Below are 8,982 nucleotides of genomic sequence, written 5' to 3' on the forward strand. Positions count from 1 at the left end.
CACAGGTTTCTCATTAAACTTTGTCTTAATGAGTCTCGAAATTCTGTGACAGATTTTTGGTGAAGTTGTCTCCATTAAAAATTACTGATTTTGAAAACTAATGACTTGCCAGGTGCAGCGGCGTGCCTGTAATTCTAGGTACTCAGAAGGTTGAGGTAGGAGAATTGCTTGAACCCAGGAGGCGGAGGTTGCAGTGAGCCGAGATGGTGCCACTGTACTCCAGCCTGGGCAACAGAGTGAAACTGTGTCTCAAAAAACAAAAAACAGAACAAAACAAAAAACCAAAACCAAAACAAAAACATCTGATTACTGAAAATTGTCACACGAATACAAAACAAGAACGATTCACAAAATATTCTGCTTTCCTTCTGAATCTTTTATGATGCATTATTATCATTAACTAGTCTTGTACTATTAAACTTAAATGGCCAATTGAAACAAACAGTTCTAGACAGTTCTTCCATGACTGATTAAGGCTGGGGTGGCAGGTACTAGGGATAATGTTCATTTAGCCTTCCAAGCTTTCTGGGTAGACTTGGTGACCTTGCCAGCTCCAGCACCCTTCTTGTCCACTGCTTTGATGAAACCAACAAACAGCAAAAGGACTCAGGGGAGCTGGTCAGAAAAGCTTTCAGCACACATGGAGTTGCTAGAAACCATATCCATGGTAGAAGCATCACCTGATTTTAAGAATTTAAATCTTCCAGCTTCTTACCAGAACAGCAATCAGTCTTCTTCAGTCCAGCAAACTTAAAAGCAATGTGAGCTGTCTGACAATTCAGAACAGGGCCACAATCAGTACTGATCTGGCCTGGGTGGTTCAGGATAATCACCTGAGCAGTGAAGTCAACTGCTTCCACAGGTGGATCATTTATGCTGTCACCAGCAACATTGCCACAATGAACATCTTTGACAGACACATTCTTGACATTGAAGCCCACATTGTCCTCAGGAAGAGCTTCACTCAAAGCTTCATGATGCATTTCAACAAACTTTCCTTCAATTGTAACCAATTGTTGACTGGAGCAAAGGTGACTACTGTGCCAGGCTTGAGAACACCAGCCTCTGCTCAGCCCTTAGGGATGGTATCGATACCACCAATGCTGTAGACATCCTGGAGAGGCAGACGCAAGGACTTGTCAGTAGGACGAGCTGGTGGCAGGATGTAATTCAGAGCTTCAGGCAGCATGGTTCCACTGCCATTGCCATCGTTACGGGTGACTTTCCATCCCTTTAACCCAGGCATCTGAACCCTTGGCACCAGCATGCTCTCACCGTTCCAAACAGAAATTGACGCAAATGCTACTACTCAGGGGATAGGGGTTGTAGTCAATTTTCTTAATGTGAGTGCTGATTTTCTTAATGACTTCCTTGTGTCTTTTCTGGCTGTAGGGTGGCTCAGTGGAATCCGTTTTAACACCAACAATTAGTTGTTTCACACCCAGGGTGTAAGTTAGAAGGGCACACTCATGAGTCTGCTCATTCTTGGAGACACCAGCTTCAAATTCACCAATACCGACAGCAACAATCAGGACAGCACAGTCAGCCTAAGATGTGCCTGTAATGACATTTTTGATAAAGTCTGCATCTCTTGGGGCATCAATGGTAGTCACGTAGACTCGCTGGTCTCAACTTTCCATGGAGAGATGGTGACATCAATGGTGACATCACACTCTTGCTCAGCTTTCAGTGTGTCCAAGACCCAGGCTTACTTTAAGGAGCCTTTTCCCATCTCAGCAGCCTCCTCTGTGACCAAAAGAAGACATAAGTTTTTCTACCATTCTTTTATCAACTCTGCCACATTTGGAGATCAGATGGCCAGTAGTGGTGGACTTCCCTGAATCTGTGTGTCCAATGATGACAATGTTGACATGAATCTTCTTCCTTTCCCATTTTGGCTTTTAGGAGTGGTTTTCATGATACCTGTGTTCTGGCAGCACACCCATTGCAAGAAAGTTCTTCTCTGACATTCTTGAGTGGTTTCAGGTGGGTAGGGCTTTACAACACCGAGGTAATGCATATTGTGTGTTTCTGAAGCCTCTAGAAGACTAGAGTTCACCTCTGAAATGACTTATAACAAAAGAATAAATAATGGCATTATTAAAAGGAAATTTATAAACATAAGCTTCAAGTAGTTCAAATAGTGGGACTGAGATAAAGAAAGCTAGACAGGTATTTTCAGCCTCTCCATGGGGCTAGAACCGAAGGAAACTTTTAGAGAAAACTTCAGAAGCAGATCTTTGTCTTTATTTTTTCCTTTTATTATTGTTCTCTACATATCTAGTGCATGGAGACTGTTTGTGACACTAGGTGCTCTTGTTCTCTGCCTTCTCTGGGGTTCCTGGAAGCCCTTCCTCCCCTGTTCAGAACAGTCCAGCTCCCCTTCACCCTTGCACATCCCATTTAGTAGAGTGAAAGCCTGCATTGCCATCACTCAAGTAGGCCCTCAAGGGACCCACTCTACCTCCAAGTGACTTTTCAATGTTTCCTTTATGATATGGTTTGGCTGTATCCCCACCCAAATGTCATCTTGAATTATAGATTCCATAATTCCCACGTGTCATGGGAGGGATCCAGTGGGAGGTAATTGAATCATGGGGGCGGGCCTTTCCTATGCTGTTCTCATGATAGTAAATAAGTCTCATGAGACCTGATGGTTTTATAAAGGGGCATTCCCCTGCACATGCTGTCTTGCCTGCCGCCATGTAAGATGTGACTTTGCTCCTCATTCATCTTCCTCAATGTTTGAACTAACTTACGTTCCCACCAACAGTGTACAAGCATTCCTATTTCTCCACAGCCTCACTAGCATCTGTTGTTTCTTGACTTTTTAATAATTGCCATTCTGATTGGTGTGAGATGGTATCTCGTTGTGGTTTTGATTTGCATTTCTCTAACAATCAGTGATGTTGAGCTTTTATTCATGTTTCTTGGCCACATAGATGTCTTCTTTTGAGAAGCGTCCATTCGTATCCTTTGCCCACTTTTTGATGGGGTTGTTTGTCTAACTATTTTTTTATACCCATCAACCATACCCACCTCCCCCGCCAGTCCTCCATTACCCTTATCAGTCTCTGGTAACCATCCTTTTACTCTCTATGTCCATGAGTTCAATTGTTTTTTATTTTTGTTTAGATCTCACAAATAAGTGAGAACATGAGGAGTTTGTCTTTCTGTGCCTAGCTTATTTCACTTAACATAATGATCTTCAGTTCCATCTATGTTGTTGCAAATGACACAATCTCATTCTTTTTTATGGCTAAATAGTACTCCATTGTGTATATGTACCACATTTTCTTTTTCCTTTCATCTGTTGGACACTTAGGTTGTTTCCAAATCTTGGCTGTTGTGAACAATGCTGCAATAAACATGGGAGTGCAGATAGCTATACAATAATATACTGACTTCCTTTCTTTTGGGTATATATCCCACAGTGGGATTGCTGGATCGTGATAGCTCAATTTTTAGTTTTTTGAGGAACCTCCAAACTGTTCTTCATGGTAATTGCATAAGTTTACATTCCCACCAACAGTGTACCAGGGTTCTCTTTTCTCTACATCCATGTCAGCATTTGTTATTGCCTGTCTTTTGGATATAAGCCATCTTAACTGGGGTGAGAGGATATCTCATTGTAGTTTTGATTTGCATTTCTCTGATGACCAGTGACGTTGAGCACCTTTTCATATGTCTGTTTGCCATTTGTATGTCATCTTTTGAGAAATGTCTATTCAGATCTTTTGCCCTTTTTGACTAGATTTGATTTTTTTTCCCTATAGAGTTGTTTGAGATCCTTATGTATTCTGGTTATTAATCTCTTGTCAGATGCATAGTTTGTAAATATTTTTCCCATTCTGTGGGTTGTCTCTGCACCTTGCTGATTGTATCCTTTGCTGTGCAGAAGCTTTTTAACCTGTTTTCCCATTTGCCCATTTTTGCTTTGGTTGCCTGGGCTTGTGGGGTATTGCTCAAGAAATTTTTGCCCAGAATAATGTCCTGAAGATTTTCCCCACCCTATGATGTTTTAATCCTCCTTAAAACTCAGTGCTTCAGGCAGCTTCCTGACTGACAAATGCCTGGGTCCAGTTATTTTATTTATTTATTTTTTTCGAGATGGAGTCTTGCTCTATTTCCCAGGCTGGAGTGTAGTCGCGCGACCTTGGCTCACTGCAGTCTCCACCTCCCAGGTTCAAGTGATTCTCCTGCCTCATCCTCCAGAGTAGCTGGGATTACAGGTGTGCGCCACCATGCCTGGCTACTGGGTCTAGTTCTGATCACCTCCCACTGTCCTCTGTAAGTAAAGTGAACTTTTCCAAAGGAGGCATGTATTGAGCTGAATGGGTTAACTGATGCTGCAGTAACAAACAACCCTCATATTTCAGTACTTAAACTTATAAGGTTGTGATTGCCTCAAACTATATCCCTATGAAGGGAGAGCTGGGGGCCCTGCTCTATGCTATCCTCACTCTAGGAACCAGGCTGATAGAGTAGCCACCGGCTGCTGACTGCTTCTGCAAAGGGACAGAGTGTGTGGTGAATTAACACTGGCTCTTAAAGCTTCCTACTGGCGGTAACATCACTTTACTCACATTTCATCAGCCAAAGCAAGCCACATGGCCATATCCCATTTCAAGGTGGAGGAGTATAATAGACCTTATTATTGCCAGAATGTTTGCTGTCTTGGTTTATCTTTCTTGGGCTTGGTTTATCTTTCTTCTGATTCTTGCTACAAAACAGATGATAGTTTTTATACATTTAAGGCAAAATAATATTGGCATCTTCTTTATGTGAAATATCTCCCTTAAGGTGAAGCTTCAGATATTGCACATAAAGAAGACCTTTAATAGCATAGTTAAAGAGAAACTGAAGTATTTTTTACTTTATTCACATGGCCATCCCAGGGTCTAAAGGGTCTAACCCCCATTGTTGGCTAGTCACCCTTGAATTCCAACTCCATGCTTAGTTCATAGGATCAAGCTTGTTGCTTTGTTTGTAGTGATGTTCCAGAAGAAATGAAAATATAATCAAGAAGACTGAGCTGAAAGCTACCCACCAGAGCTCTGCACAGGCTGGTCACAGCCCTCTGAGAAAGATAGCTGTCAGAGCCATTTGCTAAGAACTTCCTGCTAACATGTGTATCAGAGGCCAGGAACAGTCCTCTAACCCCAGGGATTTCAATTAACAGGGGTTAAGCTAAGATGTTTACTTAGATTATCTCATTTAATCCTCAAAACAATGCTGGTATCAAATACTAATATATTAATTCCATTTTTTCAGATAAGGAAATGGAGGATCAGGAAAGGTGACAAAATTTTATTAGAAGCTGGGATTCAGAAGAAGAACATAATCACTGCATTAAATTACTTATTAAGGTTTTATAGTCAAGGGAACAAAAACCTGAATGACTTATTCAGGCCACACTATCCTGTTAGTTAATCCCCAGGTGTTTGAACTCCCAGGAAGAGCTGAGGTTTATATTTATGAATATACACAAGTTATAAATCAGGCGCCCCCAAGCCTGTTGATCTTTCACAAGTGTGATCTCTTGTGTCACATCCAAGCTTAGAAAGTAACTCTTTTAAAGATGCTTTAATAGATTCTCTCTTTTTTTTCTTTTTTTGAGACAGAGTATTGCTCTGTCACCCAGGCTGGAGTGCAGTGGCGGGATCTTGGCTCACTGCAACCTCCGCCTCCTGGGTTTAAGCAATTCTCCCGCCTCAGCCTCCCGAGTAGCTGGGACTACAGGCATGTTCCACTATGCCCGGTTAATTTTTTGTATTTTTAGTAGAGACGGGATTTCACCATGTTAGCAGGATGGTCTCAATCTCCTGACCTCGTGATCCACTCACCTTGGCCTCCCAAAGTGGTGGAATTACAGGCATGAGCCACCGCGCCCAGCCATCAATTCTCTTTTTTAAAGATTTTTGTTTTCTTTGAGACAGTATCTTGTTCTGTCACCCAGGCTGGAATGCAGTGGCGTGATCTCTGCTCACTGCCACCTCTGTTCCCTGGATTCAAGTGATTCTTCTGCCTTAGCTCCTCGAGTAGCTGGGACTACAGGCATGCACCAGCATGCCTGGCTAATTTTTTGTATTTTTAGTAGAGATGGGATTTCGCCATGTTGGACAGGCTGGTCTCAAACTCCTGGCCTCAAGTGATCTGCCCTCCTCGGCTTCCCAAGGTGCTGGGATTACAGGCATGTGCCACTGCGCCCGGCTGATTTTTAAAAGATTTTTAAATGGCTTGTTTAAAAATATATATGTTTAACTTTTTGGCCTGGTGCAGTGGCTCACGCCTGGAATCCTAGCACTTCAGGAGGCGGAGGTAGGTAGATTGCCTGAGCTCAGGAGTTCGAGATCAGCCTGGGCAATACGGTGAAACCCTGTCTCTACTAAAATACAAAAAATTAGCTGGGTGTGGTGGCGGGTGCCTGTAATCCCAGGTACTCAGGAGGCTGAGACAGGAGAATCGCTTGAACCCAGGAGACGGAGGTTATGGTGAGCCGAGATCATGCCATTGCACTCCAGCCTGGGCGACTGAGCAAGACTCTATCTCAAAAGAAAAAAGAAAAAGAAAAAATATATATATATATAAAAATAATGTTTTATATATATTATATATAATACATATATATTTTTATATAAATATATATATTTAACTTTTTAATAAGAGAATAACTGGTGATCCTGGACCTCCCTGGATGGATGCAGAGATTGGATAATCTGTGTTTTTTAAACAACTTTGTTGAGATATGATTCATATACCATAAAATTTGACCTTTCAAAGCATACAATTCAGTGGTTTTTAGCATGTTTGCCAAGTTGAGCAACCATCATCTCTATCTAATTGCAGACTATTTTCACCAACGCAAAAGGAAACCCTGTCCCCATTAGCAGGCCCTCCCCATTCCTCTCTCCCCTTTCCCCAGCCATAGGCAACCACAGATCTATTCTCTATCTGTGTGGATTTGTGTGTTCTGGATATTTTATATAAATGGAATCATATGATCATATATACATTTATTTATTTAATTTTTTAAACCATTTCACCTTTATTCTGTTAAGTGAGGTTCCAAACAGACTTTACTTTCCAAACTGTTTACCTGTTGTCCCAGCACCACTTCTCTGTCCCTTTCACCTTCTTTGGTGATTGGTGACATGTTCCAGTCTTTGCTATCAGCTTTGTTTCTGGGCCCTCAATTCTGCCTCATTGATGTTTCTGTTCAGGATCCCTATAGGATGTGAAGTCAGATGGGAGCTGATCTAAATCCCAGATCTCACATATTAGCTGTGACATCCATTTATTAATTTATCCTACAAATATTTACTGAATTCTGTGCCAAGTCTTTTTTTTTTTTTTTTTTTGGACAGGGTCTCTATTGCCCAGGCTGGAGTGCTGGAATGAAGTAACATGATCTCAGCTCACTGTAGCCCCAACCTTCTGGGCTCAAGCCATCCTCCTGCTCAGTCTCCCAAGTAGCTGGGACCACAGGCGTGTGCCACCACAGCCGCCTAACTTTTGTATTTTTTTGTAGAGACAGGATTTTGTCATGTTGCCTAGGCTGGTCTCCAACTGCTGGGCTCAATCTATCCACCCACCTTGGCCTCCCGAAGTGTTGGGATTACAGGCGTGAGTCACCACGCCCCAGCCCAAGTCTTATCCTAGGCACTGGGGACCCACGAAATGCAGATTTGGTCCCTGTTTTAAGCAGAGGGACCAACACAATCTGGCAGGGAAAGTTCCTGTGGATAAAAATACAGACATAAACAGCAGCGGTGAGAGTGAGGCACTTTGTATATCTTTTCTTTTTATATCTTAATCTTATAACTGGCCTCAAAGCCCCATTTTCCAGTTGAAAAAACTGAGGTTCAAAGCAGTCAACTAACTTTCCCATAGCAAATTCGTTGCGAGTGGCACACCAGGCTTGGTAAGTGGTAAATCAGGTGGATGTCGAGCCCTTGGGGTTAAGCCCTCTGCTATATCAAGGAGAAAGGGCTATGGAGGGCCAGCGAGTGAGAGGCAGGCCGGGAGAAAAGAAGAACAGCCGGTCCAAGGTCTCAGAGCAGGTTCGTTTCTGGGGAAAGGCCCCTATCTCTGCTTCCCCCAGGCAGAGGAAGACTTGGGCCCTTTGAAAGGAAAATAAAACCTCGGGATCCCCAAATCACTAAACCAAGGGAAAAATCAAGCTGGGAACTATGTCAGGCAAACCTACCTCCCATTTTATTCCTAAATAGCTACATACCTCCCTCACAAACTGCCCACAAGAAAATTCGTTGTGGGCCTCAAGATCTTTATCCTAAAAGAGTTCTGTTGAATTTCACTCTGGCAGTGTAAACTAATAACTGATCTTCAGGGGTGCGGACAGAAAGTCATCCTTCTGCTCACCTGAGACACATGCATATCTGATTGTTTCCTCTGCCCTATTGTTTATGTAAAAATGCAGATTCACTGAGTCAGACTAAATTGTGTGTTCAGCAAAAGGCTCATCAAGGACTCAATGCAATCTTTCATCTCTTATCAACCTTTTTGTCTCTTATGACCTGGAAGCACCCCTGCTGCCTTCAAGTTGTCCCACATTGCCAGCCTGAACCAATGTATATCTTAAACACATTGATTGATGTCTCCTGGCTCCCTGAGCAAGCTGTGCCCTGACCACCTCAGGCACACGTCCGGACCTCCTGAGGCTGTGTGATGGGTGCATCCTTAAGTTTGGCAAAATAAACTTTCTACATTGACTGAGATCTGTCTCAGATATTTGGAGTTCACAGCCCTGCCATCTCTGCCCTCCTCCCCACCTCCTGCCCTGGGCATGGCTGGTAGACAAAAACCTGGAGAGCAGCCCACTCCCTGCTGATTGTCCTTCACTGGAACAGGCAGAGGAGGTTCTGGGTCACAGCACAGAGGTGGGCTGTAAGCCTGCAGGAGATTACAGCTGATCCTTGAGGTGGGCCTGCCCCAAGGTGGTGGCTTCAGCCTGGGAGGGCC

General features: G+C 43.1%; 1 pseudogene; it reads right to left on the bottom strand.

Moving 5' to 3' along the window:
* Positions 1-207: 207 nt before the first annotated feature.
* On the bottom strand, positions 208-7,156 carry LOC101026359 (annotated as a pseudogene).
* Positions 7,157-8,982: the final 1,826 nt, after the last annotated feature.

Source organism: Papio anubis, chromosome 1, assembly GCF_008728515.1.
Source record: "Papio anubis isolate 15944 chromosome 1, Panubis1.0, whole genome shotgun sequence".
In the NCBI taxonomy this organism is placed as follows: Eukaryota; Metazoa; Chordata; class Mammalia; order Primates; family Cercopithecidae; genus Papio; species Papio anubis.